We start from the raw sequence: 21,975 nt of genomic DNA, 5'->3' as shown, positions 1-21,975 counted from the left end.
ACTTTCTATGATTTGAACCTCTCCTATGAGTCCAATTTTAGGTTCCGATGCTTCACATCAGGTTTACTGTATCCCTTGTACCTTCTTATTGACGATGAAAAAATGGAATTGCATCCTAATTTAATACAAAAGACGCAATGCCGACTTAAGTACAAGAGGAATGACACTCTAACATTCAATGATTTGAACTTCTCCTGTGGGTCCAGTTCTAGATTCCGACGCCTCACTTCAGGTTTACTGTATCCCTTGGACCTTCTTATCGACGATGAAACACAGAAATTGCATCCCAATTTAATACAAAAGGCACAATGCCGACTTAAGTACAAGAGGACTGACACTCTCACTTTCTATGATTTGAACCTCTCCTGTGAGTCCAGTTTTAGATTCCGATGCCTAACTTCTGGTTTACTGTATACCTTGGACCTTCTTATTGACCATGAAACACAGTAATTGCATCATAATTAAATTCAAAAGGCACAATGCCGACTTAAGTACAAGCGGACTGACACTCTAACTTTCTATGATTTGAACCTCTCCAGAGAGTCCAGTTATAGATTCCGATGCTTCACTTCAGGTTAACTGTATACCTCGGAACTTCTTATTACGATGAAACACAGAAATTGCATCGGAATTAAATTCAAAAGGCACAATGCCGACTTAAGTACAACAGGACTGACACTCTAATTTTCTATGATTTGATCCTCTCCTGTGAGTCCAGTTTTAGATTCCGATGCTTCACTTCAGGTTTCCTTAATCCCTTGGACCTTCTGATTGACGATGAAGCACAGAAATTGCATCCGAATTTAATACAAAAGGCACAATGCCGACTTAAGTGCAAGAGGACTGACTCTTTAACTGTCTATGATTTGAACCTCTCCCGTGAGTCCAGTTTTAGATTCCGATGCTTCACTTCAGGTTTACTGTATCCCTTGGACCTTCTAATTGACAATGAAACACAGAAATTGCATCCGAATTTAATACAAAAAGCACAATGCCGACTTAAGTACAAGAGGACTGACACTCTCACTTTCTATGATTTAAACCTCTCCTGTGAGTCCAGTTTTAGATTCCGATGCTTCACTTCAGGTCTACTGTATCCCTTGGACCTACTTATTGACGATGAACCACAGAAATTGCTTCCGAATTTAATACAAAAGGCACAATGCGGACTTAAGTACAAGAGGACTGACACTCGCACTTTCAATGATTTGAACCTCTCCTGTGAGTCCAGTTTTAGATTCCAATGCTTCCCTTCAGGGGTACTGTATCCCATGGACCTTCTTATTGACGATGAAACACAGAAATTGCATCTGAATTTAATACTAATGGCACAATGCCGACTTAAGTACAAGAGGACTGACACTCCAACTTTCTATGATTTGAACCGCTCCTTTGAGTCCAGTTTTAGATTCCGACGCTTCACTTCAGGTTTACTGTATCCCTTGGACCTTCTTATTGACGATGAAACACAGAAATTGCATCCGAATTTAATACAAAAGGCACAATGCCGTCTTAGGTACAGGAGGACTGACACTCTCACTTTCTATGATTTGAACCGCTCCTGTGAGTACAGTTTTAGATTCCGATGCTTCACTCAGGTTTACTGTATCATTTGTACTTTCTTATTGACGATGAAATACAGAAATTACATCCGAATTTAATACAAAAGGCACAATGCCGACTGAAGTACAAGAGGACTGACACTCTCACTTTCTATGATTTGAACCTCTCCTGTGAGTCCAGTTTTAGATTCCGATGCTTCAGTTCAGGTTTACTGTATACCTTCGACCTTCCTATTGACGATGAAACACAGAAATAGCATCCGAATTTAATACAAAAGGCACAATGCCGACTGAAGTACAAGAGGACTGACACTCTGACTTTCTATGATTTAAACCTCTCCTGTGAGTCCAGTTTTATATTCCGATGCTTCACTTCAGGTTTACTGTATACCTTGGACCTTCCTGTTGACGATGAAACACAGAAATAGCATCCGAATTTAATACAAAAGGCACAATGCCGACTTAAGTACAAGAGGACTGACACTCTAGCTTTCTATGATTTGAACCTCTCCTGTGAGTCCAGTGGCAGATTCCGATGCTTCACTTCAGGTATCCTTAATCCCTTTGACCTTCTTATTGACGAAGAAGCAAAGAAATTGCATCCGAATTTTATACAAAAGGCACAATGCCGACGTAAGTATAAGAGGACTGACACTCTAACTTTTAATGATTTGAACCTCTCCTGTGAGTCCAGTTTTAGATTCCGATGCTTCACTTCAGGTTTACTGTATCCCTTGGACCTTCTTATTGACGATGAAACACAGAAATTGCATCCGAATTTAATAAAAATGGCACAATGCCGACTTAAGTATAAGAGGACTGACACTCTAACTTTCTATGATTTGAACCTCTCCTGTGAGTCCAGTGTCAGACTCCGATGCTTCACTTCAGGTTTCCTTAATCCCCTGGACCTTCATATTGACGATGAAGCACAGAAATTGCATCCGAATTTAATACAAAAGGCACAATGCCGACTTAAGTACAAGAGGACTGACTCCTTAACTTTCTATGATTTGAACCTCTCCCGTGGGCCCAGTTTTAGATTCCGATGCTTCACTTCAGGTTTACTGTATCCCTTGGACCTTCTAATTGACAATGAAACACAGAAATTACATCCGAATTTAATACAAAAGGCACAATGCCGACGTAAGTACAAGAGGACTGACACTCTCACTTTCTATGATTTGAACCTCTCCTGTGTGTCCAATTTTAGATTCCGATGCTTCACTTCAGGTTTACTGTATCCCTTGTACCTTCTTATTGACGATGAAACAAAGAAATTGCATCTGAATTTAATACAAAAGGCACAATGCCGACTTAGGTACAAGAGGACTGACACTCTAACGTTCTATGATTTGAACCTCTTCGGTGAGTCCAGTTTTAGATTCCGATGCTTCACTTCGGGTTTACTGTATACCTTGGACCTTCTTATTGACGATGAAACACAGAAATTGCATAGGAATTAAATTCAAAAGAAACAATACCGACTTAAGGACAAGAGGACTGACACTCCAACTTTCTGTGACTTGAACCTCTCCTGTGAGTCCAGTTTTAGTTTCCGATGCTTCACTTCAGGTTTACTGTATCCCTTGGACCTTCTAATTGACAATGAAACACAGAAATTGCATCCGAAATTAATACAAAAGGCACAATGCCAACTTAAGTACAAGAGGACTGACACTCGCACTCTCAATGATTTGAACCTCTTCTGTGAGTCCAGTTTTAGATTCCGATGCTTCACATCGGGTTTACTGTGTACCTTGGACCTTCTTATTGACGATGAGGCACAGAAATTGCATCCGAATTTAGTACTAATAGCACAATGCCGACTTAAGTTCAAGACGACTGACACTCTCACTTTCTATAATTTGATCCTCTCCTTTGAGTCCAGTTTTAGATTCCGATGCTTCGCTTCAGGTTTACTGTATCCCTTGGACCTTCTTATTGACGATGAAACACAGAAATTGCATCCGAATGTAATACAAATGGCACAATGCCGACTTAAGTATAAGAGGACTGACACTCTAACTTTCTATGATTTGATCCTCTCCTGTGAGTCCAGTGTCAGATTCCGATGCTTCACTTCAGGTTTCCTTAATCCCTTGGACCTTCTTATTGACAAGGAAGCACAGATATTGCATCCGAATTTAATACAAAAGGCACAATGCCGACTTAAGTACAAGAGGACTTACACTCCAACTTTCTATGATTTGAACCTCTCCCGTGAGTCCAGTTTTAGATTCTGATGCTTCACTTCAGGTTTACTGTATCCCTTGGACCCTCTTATTGACGATGAAACACAGAAATTGCATCTGAATATAATACAAAGGGCACAATGCCGACTTAAGTACAAGACGACTGAAACTCTCACTTTCTATGATTGGAACCTCTCCTGTAAGTCCAGTTTTAGATTCCGATGCTTCACTTCAGGTTTACTGTATCCCTCGCACCATCTTATTGACGATGAAACAAAGAAATTGCATCCGAATTTAATACAAAAGGCACAATGCCGACTTAAGTACAAGGGGACTGACACTTTAACTTCCTATGATTTGAACCTCTCCTGTGAGTCCAGTTTTAGATTCCGATGCTTCACTTCTGGTTTACTGTATACCTTGGACCTTCTTATTGACGATGAAACACAGTAATTGCATCGGAATTAAATTCAAAAGGCACAATGCCGACTTAAGTACAAGAGGACTGACACTATAACTTTCTATGATTTGAACCTCTCCTGTGAGTCCAGTTTTAGATTCCGATGCTTCACTTCAGGTTTACTGTGTACCTTGGACCTTCTTATTGACGATGAGGCACAGAAATTGCATCGCAATTTAATTCAAAAAGCACAATGCCGACTTAAGTACAAGAAGACTGACAAACTTTCTATGATTTGAACCTTTCCTGTGAGTACAGTTTTAGATTCCGATGCTTCGCTTCTGGTTTACAGTATCCCTTGGACCTTCTTATTAACGATGAAACACAGAAATTGCATCCGAATTTAATACAAAAGGCACAATGCCGACTTAAGTACAAGTGGACTGACACTCTAATTTTCTATGCTTTGAACCTCTCCTGTGAGTCCAGTTTTAAATTCCGATGCTTCACTTCAGGTTTACTGTATCCCTTGGACCTTCTTGTTGACGATGAAACGCATAAATTATATCCGAATTTAATACAAAAGGCACAATACCGACTTATGTACAAGAGGACTGACACTCTCACTTTCTATGATTTGAACCTCTCCAGCGAGTCCAGTTTTAGATTCCGACGCTTCACTTCAGGTTTACTGTATCCCTTGGACCTTCTTATTGACGATGAAACACAGAAATTGCATCGGAATTTAATACAAAAGGCACAATGCCCACTTAAGTACAAGAGGACTCACACTCTCACTTTCTATGATTTGAACCTCTCCTGTGAGTCCAGTTTTAGATTCCGGTGCTTCACTTCAGGTTTACTGTATCCCTTGTACCTTGTTATTGACGATGAAACACAGAAATTGCATCCGAATTTAATACAAAAGGCACAATGCCGACTTAAGTACAAGGGGACTGACACTCTCACTTTCCATGATTTGAACCTCTCCTGTGAGTCCCGTTTTAGATTCCGAAGCTTCACTTCAGGTTTACTGCATACCTTGGACCTTCTTGTTGACAATGAGACACAGAAATTGCATCCGAATTTAATACAAGAGGCACAATGCCGACTTAAGTACAGGAGGACTGACACCATAACCTTCTATGATTTGAACCTCTCCTGTGAGTCCAGTTTTAGATTCCGATGCTTCAGTTCAGGTTTACTGTATACCTTCGACCTTCCTATTGACGATGAAACACAGAAATTGCATTCGAATTTAATACAAAAGGCACAATGCCGACTTAAGTACAAGAGGACTCACACTCTAACTTTCTATGATTTGAACCTCTCCTGTGAGTCCAGTTTTAGATTCCGTTGCTTCACTTCAGGTCTACTGCATCCCTTGGACCTTCTTATAGACGATGAAACACAGAAATTGCACTCGAATTTAATACAAAAGGCACAATGCCGACTTAAGTACAAGTGGACTGACACTTGCACTTTCTATGATTTGAACCTCTCCTGTGAGTCCAGTTTTAGATTCCGATGCTTCACTTCAGGTCTACTGCATCCCTTGGACCTTCTTATAGACGATGAAACACAGAAATTGCATTCGAATTTAATACAAAAGGCACAATGCCGACTTAAGTACAAGGGGACTGACACTTGCACTTTCTATGATTTGAACTTCTCCTGTGAGTCCAGTTTTAGATTCCAATGCTTCACTTCAGGGTTACTGTATCCCTTGGACCTTCTTATTGACGATGAAACACAGAAATTGCATCCGAATTTAATACAAAAGGCACAAAGCCGACTTAAGCACAAGAGGACTGACACTATAACTTTCTATGATTTGAACCGCTCCTGTGAGTCCAGTTTTAGATTCCGATGCTTCACTTCAGGTTTACTATATACCTCGGAACTTCTTATTACGATGAAACACAGAAATTGCATCGGAATTAAATTCAAAAGGCACAATGCCGACTTAAGTACATGAGGACTGACACTCTAATTTTCTATGATTTGAACCTCTCCTGTGAGTCCAGTTTTAGATTCCGATGCTTCAGTTCAGGTTTAGTGTATCCCTAGGACCTTCTTGTTGACGATGAAACGCAAAAATTATATCCGAATTTAATACAAAAGGCACAATGCCGACTTATGTACAACAGGACTGACACTCTCACTTACCATGATTTGAACCTCTCCAGTGAGTCCAGTTTTAGATTCCGACGCTTCACTTCAGGATTACTGTATCCCTTGGACCTTCATATTGACGATGAAACACAGAAATTGCATCGGAATTTAATACAAAAGGCACAATGCCGACTTAAGTACAAGAGGACTCACACTCTCACTTTCTATGATTTGAACCTCTCCTGTGAGTCCAGTTTTAGGTTCCGATGCTTCACTTCAGGTTTACAGTATCCCTTGTACCTTGTTATTGACGATGAAACACAGAAATTGCATCCGAATTTAATACAAAAGGCACAATGCCGACTTAAGTACAAGAGGTCTGACACTCTCACTTTCCATGATTTGATCCTCTCCTGTGAGCCCCGTTTTAGATTCCGAAGTTTCACTTCAGGTTTACTGTATACCTTGGACCTTCTTGATGACGATGAGACACAGAAATTGCATCCGAATTTAATACAAAAGGCACAATGCCGACTTAAGTACAAGAGGACTGACACCATAACCTTCTATGATTTGAACCTCTCCTGTGAGTCCAGTTTTAGATTCTGATGCTTCAGTTCAGGTTTACTGTATACCTTCGACCTTCTTATTGACGATGAAACAATGAAATTGCATCCGAATTTAATACAAAAGGCACAATGCCGACTGAAGTACAAGAGGACTGACACTCTCACTTACTATGATTTGAACCTCTCCTGTGAGTCCAGTTTTAGATTCCGATGCTTCACTTCAGGTTTACTGTATACCTTGGACCTTCTTATTGACGATGAAACACAGAAATAGCATCCAAAATAAATGCAAAAGGCACAATGCCGACTTAAGTACAAGAGGACTGACACTCTAACTTTCTATGACTTGAACCTCTCCTGTGAGTCCAGATTTAGATTCCGATGCTTCACTTCAGGTTTACTGTATACGTTCGACCTTCCTACTGACGATGAAACACAGAAATTGCATCCGAATTTAATACAAAAGCACAATGCCGACTTAAGTTCAAGACGACTGACACTCTCACTTTCTATAATTTGATCCTCTCCTTTGAGTCCAGTTTTAGATTCCGATGATTCACTTCAGGTTTACTGTATCTCTTGGACCTTCTTATTGACGATGAAACACAGAAATTGCATCCGTATTTAATCCAAACGCACAAAGCCGACTTAAGTACAAGAAGACTGACACTCTCACTTTCTATGATTTGAACCTCTCCTGTGAGTCCAGTTTTAGATTCCGATGCTTCACTTCAGGTTTACTGTATCCTTTGTACCTTTTTCTTGACGATGAAGCACAGAAATTGCATCCGAATATAATACTAAAGGCACAATGCCGACTTAAGTACAAGAGGACTGACACTCTCACTTTAGATGATTTGAACCTCTCCTGTGAGTCCAGTTTTAGATTCCGATGCTTCACTTCAGGTTTACTGTATACCTTGGACCTTCTTATTGAAGATGAAACACAGAAATTGCATTCGAATTTAATACAAATGGCACAAAGCTGACTTAAGTGTAAGAGGACTGACACTCTAACTTTCTATGATTTGAACCACTCCTGTGAGTCCAGTGTCAGATTCCGATGCTTCACTTCAGGTTTCCTTAATCCCTTAGACCTTCTTATTGACGAGGAAGCACAGAAATTGCAACCGAATTTAATACAAAAGGCACAATGCCGACTTAAGTACAAGAGGACTGATACTCTAACATTCTTTGATTTGAACCTCTCCCGTGAGTCCAGTTTTCGTTTCCGATGCTTCACTTCAGGTTTACTGTATCCCTTGGACCTTCTAATTGACGATGAAACACAGAAATGGCATCCGAATTTAATACAAAAGGCGCAATGCCGACTTAGGTACAAGAGGACTGACACACTAACTTTCTATGATTTGAACCTCTCCTGTGAGTCCAGTTTTAGATTTCGATGCTTCACTTCAGGTTTACTGTATCCCTTGGACCTTCTTATTGACGATGGAACACAGAAATTGCATCCGAATTTAATACAAAAGGCACAAAGCCGACTTAAGTACAAGCGGACTGACACTCTCACTTACTATGTTTTGAACCTCTCCTGTGAGTACAGTTTTAGGTTCCGATGCTTCACTTCAGGTTTACTGTATCCCTTGTACCTTCTTATTGACGATGAAACAAGGAAATCGCATCCGAATTTAATACAAAAGACACAATGCCGACTTAAGTACAAGAGGAATGACACTCTAACATTCTATGATTTGAACCTCTCCTGTGAGGCCAGTTTTAGATTCCGATGCTTCACTTCAGGTTTCCTTTATACCTTGGACCTTCTTATTGACGATGAAACACAGAAATTGCATCCGAATTTAATACAAAAGGCACTATCCCGACATAAGTACAAGAGGACTGACACTCTCACTATCTATGATTTGAACCTCTCCTCTGAGTCCAGTTTTTGATTCCGATGCTTCACTTCAGGTTTACTGTATACCTTGGACCTTCTTATTGACGATGAAACACAGATATTGCATCGGAATTTAATACAAAAGGCACAATGGCGACTTAAGTACAAGAGGACTGACACCCTCACTTTCTATTATATGAACCTCTCCCGTGAGTCCAGTTTTAGATTCCAATGCTTCACTTCAGGTTTACTGTATCCCTTGGACCTTCTTATTGACGACGAACCACAGATATTGCATCCGAATTTAATACAAATGGCACTATGCCGACTGAAGTACAAGTAGACTGACACTCTAACTTTCTATGATTTGAACCTCTCCCGTGAGTCCAGTGTCAGATTCCGATGCTTCACTTCAGGTTTACTGTATCCCTTGGACCTTCTTATTGAAGATGAAACACAGAAATTGCATTCGAATTTAATACAAATGGCACAATGATGACTTAAGTATAAGTGGAGTGACACACTAACTTTCTATGATTTGAACCTCTCCTGTGAGTCCAGTTTTAGATTTCGATGCTTCACTTCAGGTTTACTGTATCCCTTGGACCTTCTTATTGACGATGAAACACAGAAATTGCATTCGAATTTAATACAAATGGCACAATGATGACTTAAGTATAAGAGGACTGACACTCTAACTTTCTATGATTTGAACCTCTCCCGTGAGTCCAGTGTCAGATTCCGATGCTTCACTTCAGGTTTCCTTAATCCCTTGGACCTTCTTATTGACGAGGAAGCACAGAAATTGCATCGGAATTTAATACAAAAGGCACAATGCCGACTTAAGTACAAGAGGACTGATACTCTAACTTTCTTTGATTTGAACCTCTCCCGTGAGCCCAGTTTTCGATTCCGATGTTTCACTTCAGGTTTCTGGATCCCTTGGACCATCTTATTGACGATGAGACACAGAAATTGCATCGGAATTTAATACAAAAGGCACAATGCCGACTTAAGTACAAGAGGACTGACACTATAACTCTCTATGATTTGAACCACTCCTGTGAGTCCAGTTTTAGATTCCGATGCTTCAATTCAGGTTTACTGTATACCTTCGACCGTCCTATTGACGATGAAACACAGAAATTGCATCCGAATTTAATACAAAAGGCACAATGCCGACTTAAGTACAAGAGGACTGACACTCTAACTTTCTATGATTTGAACCCCTCCTGTGAGTCCAGATTTAGATTCCGATGCTTCACTTCAGGTTTACTGTATACCTTCGACCTTCCTATTGACGATGAAACACAGAAATTGCATCCGAATTTAATACAAAAGGCACAATGCCGACTTAAGTTCAAGACGACTGACACTCTCACTTTCTATAATTTGATCCTCTCCTTTGAGTCCAGTTTTAGATTCCGATGCTTCACTTCAGGTTTACTGTATCCCTTGGACCTTCTTATTGAAGATGAAACACAGAAATTGCATTCGAATTTAATACAAATGGCACAATGCCGACTTAAGTATAAGAGGACTGACACTCTAAGTTTCTAAGATTTGAACCTCTCCTGTGTGTCCAGTGTCAGATTCCGATGCTTCACTTCAGGTGTCCTTAATCCCTTGGACCTTCTTGTTGACGATGAAACGCATAAATTATATCCGAATTTAATACAAAAGGCACAATACCGACTTATGTACAAGAGGACTGACACTCTCACTTTCTATGATTTGAACCTCTCCAGCGAGTCCAGTTTTAGATTCCGACGCTTCACTTCAGGTTTACTGTATCCCTTGGACCTTCTTATTGACGATGAAACACAGAAATTGCATCGGAATTTAATACAAAAGGCACAATGCCCACTTAAGTACAAGAGGACTCACACTCTCACTTTCTATGATTTGAACCTCTCCTGTGAGTCCAGTTTTAGATTCCGGTGCTTCACTTCAGGTTTACTGTATCCCTTGTACCTTGTTATTGACGATGAAACACAGAAATTGCATCCGAATTTAATACAAAAGGCACAATGCCGACTTAAGTACAAGGGGACTGACACTCTCACTTTCCATGATTTGAACCTCTCCTGTGAGTCCCGTTTTAGATTCCGAAGCTTCACTTCAGGTTTACTGCATACCTTGGACCTTCTTGTTGACAATGAGACACAGAAATTGCATCCGAATTTAATACAAGAGGCACAATGCCGACTTAAGTACAGGAGGACTGACACCATAACCTTCTATGATTTGAACCTCTCCTGTGAGTCCAGTTTTAGATTCCGATGCTTCAGTTCAGGTTTACTGTATACCTTCGACCTTCCTATTGACGATGAAACACAGAAATTGCATTCGAATTTAATACAAAAGGCACAATGCCGACTTAAGTACAAGAGGACTCACACTCTAACTTTCTATGATTTGAACCTCTCCTGTGAGTCCAGTTTTAGATTCCGTTGCTTCACTTCAGGTCTACTGCATCCCTTGGACCTTCTTATAGACGATGAAACACAGAAATTGCACTCGAATTTAATACAAAAGGCACAATGCCGACTTAAGTACAAGTGGACTGACACTTGCACTTTCTATGATTTGAACCTCTCCTGTGAGTCCAGTTTTAGATTCCGATGCTTCACTTCAGGTCTACTGCATCCCTTGGACCTTCTTATAGACGATGAAACACAGAAATTGCATTCGAATTTAATACAAAAGGCACAATGCCGACTTAAGTACAAGGGGACTGACACTTGCACTTTCTATGATTTGAACTTCTCCTGTGAGTCCAGTTTTAGATTCCAATGCTTCACTTCAGGGTTACTGTATCCCTTGGACCTTCTTATTGACGATGAAACACAGAAATTGCATCCGAATTTAATACAAAAGGCACAAAGCCGACTTAAGCACAAGAGGACTGACACTATAACTTTCTATGATTTGAACCGCTCCTGTGAGTCCAGTTTTAGATTCCGATGCTTCACTTCAGGTTTACTATATACCTCGGAACTTCTTATTACGATGAAACACAGAAATTGCATCGGAATTAAATTCAAAAGGCACAATGCCGACTTAAGTACATGAGGACTGACACTCTAATTTTCTATGATTTGAACCTCTCCTGTGAGTCCAGTTTTAGATTCCGATGCTTCAGTTCAGGTTTAGTGTATCCCTAGGACCTTCTTGTTGACGATGAAACGCAAAAATTATATCCGAATTTAATACAAAAGGCACAATGCCGACTTATGTACAACAGGACTGACACTCTCACTTACCATGATTTGAACCTCTCCAGTGAGTCCAGTTTTAGATTCCGACGCTTCACTTCAGGATTACTGTATCCCTTGGACCTTCATATTGACGATGAAACACAGAAATTGCATCGGAATTTAATACAAAAGGCACAATGCCGACTTAAGTACAAGAGGACTCACACTCTCACTTTCTATGATTTGAACCTCTCCTGTGAGTCCAGTTTTAGGTTCCGATGCTTCACTTCAGGTTTACAGTATCCCTTGTACCTTGTTATTGACGATGAAACACAGAAATTGCATCCGAATTTAATACAAAAGGCACAATGCCGACTTAAGTACAAGAGGTCTGACACTCTCACTTTCCATGATTTGATCCTCTCCTGTGAGCCCCGTTTTAGATTCCGAAGTTTCACTTCAGGTTTACTGTATACCTTGGACCTTCTTGATGACGATGAGACACAGAAATTGCATCCGAATTTAATACAAAAGGCACAATGCCGACTTAAGTACAAGAGGACTGACACCATAACCTTCTATGATTTGAACCTCTCCTGTGAGTCCAGTTTTAGATTCTGATGCTTCAGTTCAGGTTTACTGTATACCTTCGACCTTCTTATTGACGATGAAACAATGAAATTGCATCCGAATTTAATACAAAAGGCACAATGCCGACTGAAGTACAAGAGGACTGACACTCTCACTTACTATGATTTGAACCTCTCCTGTGAGTCCAGTTTTAGATTCCGATGCTTCACTTCAGGTTTACTGTATACCTTGGACCTTCTTATTGACGATGAAACACAGAAATAGCATCAAAAATAAATGCAAAAGGCACAATGCCGACTTAAGTACAAGAGGACTGACACTCTAACTTTCTATGACTTGAACCTCTCCTGTGAGTCCAGATTTAGATTCCGATGCTTCACTTCAGGTTTACTGTATACGTTCGACCTTCCTACTGACGATGAAACACAGAAATTGCATCCGAATTTAATACAAAAGCACAATGCCGACTTAAGTTCAAGACGACTGACACTCTCACTTTCTATAATTTGATCCTCTCCTTTGAGTCCAGTTTTAGATTCCGATGATTCACTTCAGGTTTACTGTATCTCTTGGACCTTCTTATTGACGATGAAACACAGAAATTGCATCCGTATTTAATCCAAACGCACAAAGCCGACTTAAGTACAAGAAGACTGACACTCTCACTTTCTATGATTTGAACCTCTCCTGTGAGTCCAGTTTTAGATTCCGATGCTTCACTTCAGGTTTACTGTATCCTTTGTACCTTTTTCTTGACGATGAAGCACAGAAATTGCATCCGAATATAATACTAAAGGCACAATGCCGACTTAAGTACAAGAGGACTGACACTCTCACTTTAGATGATTTGAACCTCTCCTGTGAGTCCAGTTTTAGATTCCGATGCTTCACTTCAGGTTTACTGTATACCTTGGACCTTCTTATTGAAGATGAAACACAGAAATTGCATTCGAATTTAATACAAATGGCACAAAGCTGACTTAAGTGTAAGAGGACTGACACTCTAACTTTCTATGATTTGAACCTCTCCTGTGAGTCCAGTGTCAGATTCCGATGCTTCACTTCAGGTTTCCTTAATCCCTTAGACCTTCTTATTGACGAGGAAGCACAGAAATTGCAACCGAATTTAATACAAAAGGCACAATGCCGACTTAAGTACAAGAGGACTGATACTCTAACATTCTTTGATTTGAACCTCTCCCGTGAGTCCAGTTTTCGTTTCCGATGCTTCACTTCAGGTTTACTGTATCCCTTGGACCTTCTAATTGACGATGAAACACAGAAATGGCATCCGAATTTAATACAAAAGGCGCAATGCCGACTTAGGTACAAGAGGACTGACACACTAACTTTCTATGATTTGAACCTCTCCTGTGAGTCCAGTTTTAGATTTCGATGCTTCACTTCAGGTTTACTGTATCCCTTGGACCTTCTTATTGACGATGGAACACAGAAATTGCATCCGAATTTAATACAAAAGGCACAAAGCCGACTTAAGTACAAGCGGACTGACACTCTCACTTACTATGTTTTGAACCTCTCCTGTGAGTACAGTTTTAGGTTCCGATGCTTCACTTCAGGTTTACTGTATCCCTTGTACCTTCTTATTGACGATGAAACAAGGAAATCGCATCCGAATTTAATACAAAAGACACAATGCCGACTTAAGTACAAGAGGAATGACACTCTAACATTCTATGATTTGAACCTCTCCTGTGAGGCCAGTTTTAGATTCCGATGCTTCACTTCAGGTTTCCTTTATACCTTGGACCTTCTTATTGACGATGAAACACAGAAATTGCATCCGAATTTAATACAAAAGGCACTATCCCGACATAAGTACAAGAGGACTGACACTCTCACTATCTATGATTTGAACCTCTCCTCTGAGTACAGTTTTTGATTCCGATGCTTCACTTCAGGTTTACTGTATACCTTGGACCTTCTTATTGACGATGAAACACAGATATTGCATCGGAATTTAATACAAAAGGCACAATGGCGACTTAAGTACAAGAGGACTGACACCCTCACTTTCTATTATATGAACCTCTCCCGTGAGTCCAGTTTTAGATTCCAATGCTTCACTTCAGGTTTACTGTATCCCTTGGACCTTCTTATTGACGACGAACCACAGATATTGCATCCGAATTTAATACAAATGGCACTATGCCGACTGAAGTACAAGTAGACTGACACTCTAACTTTCTATGATTTGAACCTCTCCCGTGAGTCCAGTGTCAGATTCCGATGCTTCACTTCAGGTTTACTGTATCCCTTGGACCTTCTTATTGAAGATGAAACACAGAAATTGCATTCGAATTTAATACAAATGGCACAATGATGACTTAAGTATAAGTGGAGTGACACACTAACTTTCTATGATTTGAACCTCTCCTGTGAGTCCAGTTTTAGATTTCGATGCTTCACTTCAGGTTTACTGTATCCCTTGGACCTTCTTATTGACGATGAAACACAGAAATTGCATTCGAATTTAATACAAATGGCACAATGCCGACTTAAGTATAAGAGGACTGACACTCTAATTTTCTATGCTTTGAACCTCTCCTGTGAGTCCAGTTTTAAATTCCGATGCTTCACTTCAGGTTTACTGTATCCCTTGGACCTTCTTGTTGACGATGAAACGCATAAATTATATCCGAATTTAATACAAAAGGCACAATACCGACTTATGTACAAGAGGACTGACACTCTCACTTTCTATGATTTGAACCTCTCCAGCGAGTCCAGTTTTAGATTCCGACGCTTCACTTCAGGTTTACTGTATCCCTTGGACCTTCTTATTGACGATGAAACACAGAAATTGCATCGGAATTTAATACAAAAGGCACAATGCCCACTTAAGTACAAGAGGACTCACACTCTCACTTTCTATGATTTGAACCTCTCCTGTGAGTCCAGTTTTAGATTCCGGTGCTTCACTTCAGGTTTACTGTATCCCTTGTACCTTGTTATTGACGATGAAACACAGAAATTGCATCCGAATTTAATACAAAAGGCACAATGCCGACTTAAGTACAAGGGGACTGACACTCTCACTTTCCATGATTTGAACCTCTCCTGTGAGTCCCGTTTTAGATTCCGAAGCTTCACTTCAGGTTTACTGCATACCTTGGACCTTCTTGTTGACAATGAGACACAGAAATTGCATCCGAATTTAATACAAGAGGCACAATGCCGACTTAAGTACAGGAGGACTGACACCATAACCTTCTATGATTTGAACCTCTCCTGTGAGTCCAGTTTTAGATTCCGATGCTTCAGTTCAGGTTTACTGTATACCTTCGACCTTCCTATTGACGATGAAACACAGAAATTGCATTCGAATTTAATACAAAAGGCACAATGCCGACTTAAGTACAAGAGGACTCACACTCTAACTTTCTATGATTTGAACCTCTCCTGTGAGTCCAGTTTTAGATTCCGTTGCTTCACTTCAGGTCTACTGCATCCCTTGGACCTTCTTATAGACGATGAAACACAGAAATTGCACTCGAATTTAATACAAAAGGCACAATGCCGACTTAAGTACAAGTGGACTGACACTTGCACTTTCTATGATTTGAACCTCTCCTGTGAGTCCAGTTTTAGATTCCGATGCTTCACTTCAGGTCTACTGCATCCCTTGGACCTTCTTATAGACGATGAAACACAGAAATTGCATTCGAATTTAATACAAAAGGCACAATGCCGACTTAAGTACAAGGGGACTGACACTTGCACTTTCTATGATTTGAACTTCTCCTGTGAGTCCAGTTTTAGATTCCAATGCTTCACTTCAGGGTTACTGTATCCCTTGGACCTTCTTATTGACGATGAAACACAGAAATTGCATCCGAATTTAATACAAAAGGCACAAAGCCGACTTAAGCACAAGAGGACTGACACTATAACTTTCTATGATTTGAACCGCTCCTGTGAGTCCAGTTTTAGATTCCGATGCTTCACTTCAGGTTTACTATATACCTCGGAACTTCTTATTACGATGAAACACAGAAATTGCATCGGAATTAAATTCAAAAGGCACAATGCCGACTTAAGTACATGAGGACTGACACTCTAATTTTCTATGATTTGAACCTCTCCTGTGAGTCCAGTTTTAGATTCCGATGCTTCAGTTCAGGTTTAGTGTATCCCTAGGACCTTCTTGTTGACGATGAAACGCAAAAATTATATCCGAATTTAATACAAAAGGCACAATGCCGACTTATGTACAACAGGACTGACACTCTCACTTACCATGATTTGAACCTCTCCAGTGAGTCCAGTTTTAGATTCCGACGCTTCACTTCAGGATTACTGTATCCCTTGGACCTTCATATTGACGATGAAACACAGAAATTGCATCGGAATTTAATACAAAAGGCACAATGCCGACTTAAGTACAAGAGGACTCACACTCTCACTTTCTATGATTTGAACCTCTCCTGTGAGTCCAGTTTTAGGTTCCGATGCTTCACTTCAGGTTTACAGTATCCCTTGTACCTTGTTATTGACGATGAAACACAGAAATTGCATCCGAATTTAATACAAAAGGCACAATGCCGACTTAAGTACAAGAGGTCTGACACTCTCACTTTCCATGATTTGATCCTCTCCTGTGAGCCCCGTTTTAGATTCCGAAGTTTCACTTCAGGTTTACTGTATACCTTGGACCTTCTTGATGACGATGAGACACAGAAATTGCATCCGAATTTAATACAAAAGGCACAATGCCGACTTAAGTACAAGAGGACTGACACCATAACCTTCTATGATTTGAACCTCTCCTGTGAGTCCAGTTTTAGATTCTGATGCTTCAGTTCAGGTTTACTGTATACCTTCGACCTTCTTATTGACGATGAAACAATGAAATTGCATCCGAATTTAATACAAAAGGCACAATGCCGACTGAAGTACAAGAGGACTGACACTCTCACTTACTATGATTTGAACCTCTCCTGTGAGTCCAGTTTTAGATTCCGATGCTTCACTTCAGGTTTACTGTATACCTTGGACCTTCTTATTGACGATGAAACACAGAAATAGCATCCAAAATAAATGCAAAAGGCACAATGCCGACTTAAGTACAAGAGGACTGACACTCTAACTTTCTATGACTTGAACCTCTCCTGTGAGTCCAGATTTAGATTCCGATGCTTCACTTCAGGTTTACTGTATACGTTCGACCTTCCTACTGACGATGAAACACAGAAATTGCATCCGAATTTAATACAAAAGCACAATGCCGACTTAAGTTCAAGACGACTGACACTCTCACTTTCTATAATTTGATCCTCTCCTTTGAGTCCAGTTTTAGATTCCGATGATTCACTTCAGGTTTACTGTATCTCTTGGACCTTCTTATTGACGATGAAACACAGAAATTGCATCCGTATTTAATCCAAACGCACAAAGCCGACTTAAGTACAAGAAGACTGACACTCTCACTTTCTATGATTTGAACCTCTCCTGTGAGTCCAGTTTTAGATTCCGATGCTTCACTTCAGGTTTACTGTATCCTTTGTACCTTTTTCTTGACGATGAAGCACAGAAATTGCATCCGAATATAATACTAAAGGCACAATGCCGACTTAAGTACAAGAGGACTGACACTCTCACTTTAGATGATTTGAACCTCTCCTGTGAGTCCAGTTTTAGATTCCGATGCTTCACTTCAGGTTTACTGTATACCTTGGACCTTCTTATTGAAGATGAAACACAGAAATTGCATTCGAATTTAATACAAATGGCACAAAGCTGACTTAAGTGTAAGAGGACTGACACTCTAACTTTCTATGATTTGAACCTCTCCTGTGAGTCCAGTGTCAGATTCCGATGCTTCACTTCAGGTTTCCTTAATCCCTTAGACCTTCTTATTGACGAGGAAGCACAGAAATTGCAACCGAATTTAATACAAAAGGCACAATGCCGACTTATGTACAAGAGGACTGATACTCTAACATTCTTTGATTTGAACCTCTCCCGTGAGTCCAGTTTTCGTTTCCGATGCTTCACTTCAGGTTTACTGTATCCCTTGGACCTTCTAATTGACGATGAAACACAGAAATGGCATCCGAATTTAATACAAAAGGCGCAATGCCGACTTAGGTACAAGAGGACTGACACACTAACTTTCTATGATTTGAACCTCTCCTGTGAGTCCAGTTTTAGATTTCGATGCTTCACTTCAGGTTTACTGTATCCCTTGGACCTTCTTATTGACGATGGAACACAGAAATTGCATCCGAATTTAATACAAAAGGCACAAAGCCGACTTAAGTACAAGCGGACTGACACTCTCACTTACTATGTTTTGAACCTCTCCTGTGAGTACAGTTTTAGGTTCCGATGCTTCACTTCAGGTTTACTGTATCCCTTGTACCTTCTTATTGACGATGAAACAAGGAAATCGCATCCGAATTTAATACAAAAGACACAATGCCGACTTAAGTACAAGAGGAATGACACTCTAACATTCTATGATTTGAACCTCTCCTGTGAGGCCAGTTTTAGATTCCGATGCTTCACTTCAGGTTTCCTTTATACCTTGGACCTTCTTATTGACGATGAAACACAGAAATTGCATCCGAATTTAATACAAAAGGCACTATCCCGACATAAGTACAAGAGGACTGACACTCTCACTATCTATGATTTGAACCTCTCCTCTGAGTCCAGTTTTTGATTCCGATGCTTCACTTCAGGTTTACTGTATACCTTGGACCTTCTTATTGACGATGAAACACAGATATTGCATCGGAATTTAATACAAAAGGCACAATGGCGACTTAAGTACAAGAGGACTGACACCCTCACTTTCTATTATATGAACCTCTCCCGTGAGTCCAGTTTTAGATTCCAATGCTTCACTTCAGGTTTACTGTATCCCTTGGACCTTCTTATTGACGACGAACCACAGATATTGCATCCGAATTTAATACAAATGGCACTATGCCGACTGAAGTACAAGTAGACTGACACTCTAACTTTCTATGATTTGAACCTCTCCCGTGAGTCCAGTGTCAGATTCCGATGCTTCACTTCAGGTTTACTGTATCCCTTGGACCTTCTTATTGAAGATGAAACACAGAAATTGCATTCGAATTTAATACAAATGGCACAATGATGACTTAAGTATAAGTGGAGTGACACACTAACTTTCTATGATTTGAACCTCTCCTGTGAGTCCAGTTTTAGATTTCGATGCTTCACTTCAGGTTTACTGTATCCCTTGGACCTTCTTATTGACGATGAAACACAGAAATTGCATTCGAATTTAATACAAATGGCACAATGATGACTTAAGTATAAGAGGACTGACACTCTAACTTTCTATGATTTGAACCTCTCCCGTGAGTCCAGTGTCAGATTCCGATGCTTCACTTCAGGTTTCCTTAATCCCTTGGACCTTCTTATTGACGAGGAAGCACAGAAATTGCATCGGAATTTAATACAAAAGGCACAATGCCGACTTAAGTACAAGAGGACTGATACTCTAACTTTCTTTGATTTGAACCTCTCCCGTGAGCCCAGTTTTCGATTCCGATGTTTCACTTCAGGTTTCTGGATCCCTTGGACCATCTTATTGACGATGAGACACAGAAATTGCATCGGAATTTAATACAAAAGGCACAATGTCGACTTAAGTACAAGAGGACTGACACTATAACTCTCTATGATTTGAACCACTCCTGTGAGTCCAGTTTTAGATTCCGATGCTTCAATTCAGGTTTACTGTATACCTTCGACCGTCCTATTGACGATGAAACACAGAAATTGCATCCGAATTTAATACAAAAGGCACAATGCCGACTTAAGTACAAGAGGACTGACACTCTAACTTTCTATGATTTGAACCCCTCCTGTGAGTCCAGATTTAGATTCCGATGCTTCACTTCAGGTTTACTGTATACCTTCGACCTTCCTATTGACGATGAAACACAGAAATTGCATCCGAATTTAATACAAAAGGCACAATGCCGACTTAAGTTCAAGACGACTGACACTCTCACTTTCTATAATTTGATCCTCTCCTTTGAGTCCAGTTTTAGATTCCGATGCTTCACTTCAGGTTTACTGTATCCCTTGGACCTTCTTATTGAAGATGAAACACAGAAATTGCATTCGAATTTAATACAAATGGCACAATGCCGACTTAAGTATAAGAGGACTGACACTCTAAGTTTCTAAGATTTGAACCTCTCCTGTGTGTCCAGTGTCAGATTCCGATGCTTCACTTCAGGTGTCCTTAATCCCTTGGACCTTCATATTGACGAGGAAGCACAGAAATTGCATCCGAATGTAATACAAAAGGCACAATGCCGGCTTAAGTACAAGAGGACTGATACTCTCACTTTCTTTGATTTGAACCCCTCCCGTGAGTCCAGTTTTCGATTCCGATGCTTCACTTCAGGTTTACTGTATCGCTTGGACCTTCTAATTGACGATGAAACACAGAAATTGCATCCGAATTTAATACAAAAGGCGCAATGCCGACTTAGGTACAAGAGGACTGACACACTAACTTTCTATGATTTGAACCTCTCCCGTGAGTACAGTTTTAGATTCCGATGTTTCACTTCAGGTTTCTGTATCCCTTGGACCATCTTATTGACGATGAGACACAGAAATTGCATCGGAATTCAATACAAAAGGCACAATGCCGACTTAAGTACAAGTGGGCTGACACTATAACTTTCTATGATTTGAACCTCTCCTGAGAGTCCAGTTTTAGATTCCGATGCTTCAGTTCAGGTTTACTGTATACCTTCGACCGTCCTATTGACGATGAAGCACACAAATTGCATCCGAATTTAATACAAAAGGCACAATGCCGACTTAAGTACAAGACGACTGACACTCTCACTTTCTATGATATGAACCTCTCCCGTGACTCCAGTTTTAGATTCCGATGCTTCACTTCAGGTTTACTGAATCCCTTGGACCTTCTTATTGACGATGAAACACAGATATTGCATCCGAAATTAATACAAAAGGCACAATGCCGACTGAAGTACAAGTAGACTGACACTCTTACTTTCTATCATTTGAACCTCTCCTGTGAGTCCAGATTCAGATTCCAATGCTTCACTTCAGGTTTACTGTATACCTTGGACCTTGTCATTGACGATGAAACACAGAAATTGCATCCGAATTTAATACAAAAGACACAATGCCGACTTAAGTACAAGAGGACTGACACTCTAACTATCTATGATTTGAACCTCTTCTGTGAGTCCAGATTTAGATTCCGATGCTTCACTTCAGGTTTACTGTATACCTTCGACCTTCCTATTGACGATGAAACACAGAAATTGCATCCGAATTTAATACAAAAGGCACTATGCCGACTTAAGTTCAAGACGACTGACACTCTCACTTTCTATAATTTGATCCTCTCCTTTGAGTCCAGTTTTAGATTCCGATGCCTCACTTCAGGTTTACTGTATCCCTTGGACCCTCTTATTGCAGGTGAAACACAG

The sequence above is a fragment of the Schistocerca americana genome, chromosome 3 (assembly GCF_021461395.2).
Source record: "Schistocerca americana isolate TAMUIC-IGC-003095 chromosome 3, iqSchAmer2.1, whole genome shotgun sequence".
Lineage (NCBI taxonomy): Eukaryota > Metazoa > Arthropoda > Insecta > Orthoptera > Acrididae > Schistocerca > Schistocerca americana.
This window is presented reverse-complemented; position numbering follows the sequence as displayed.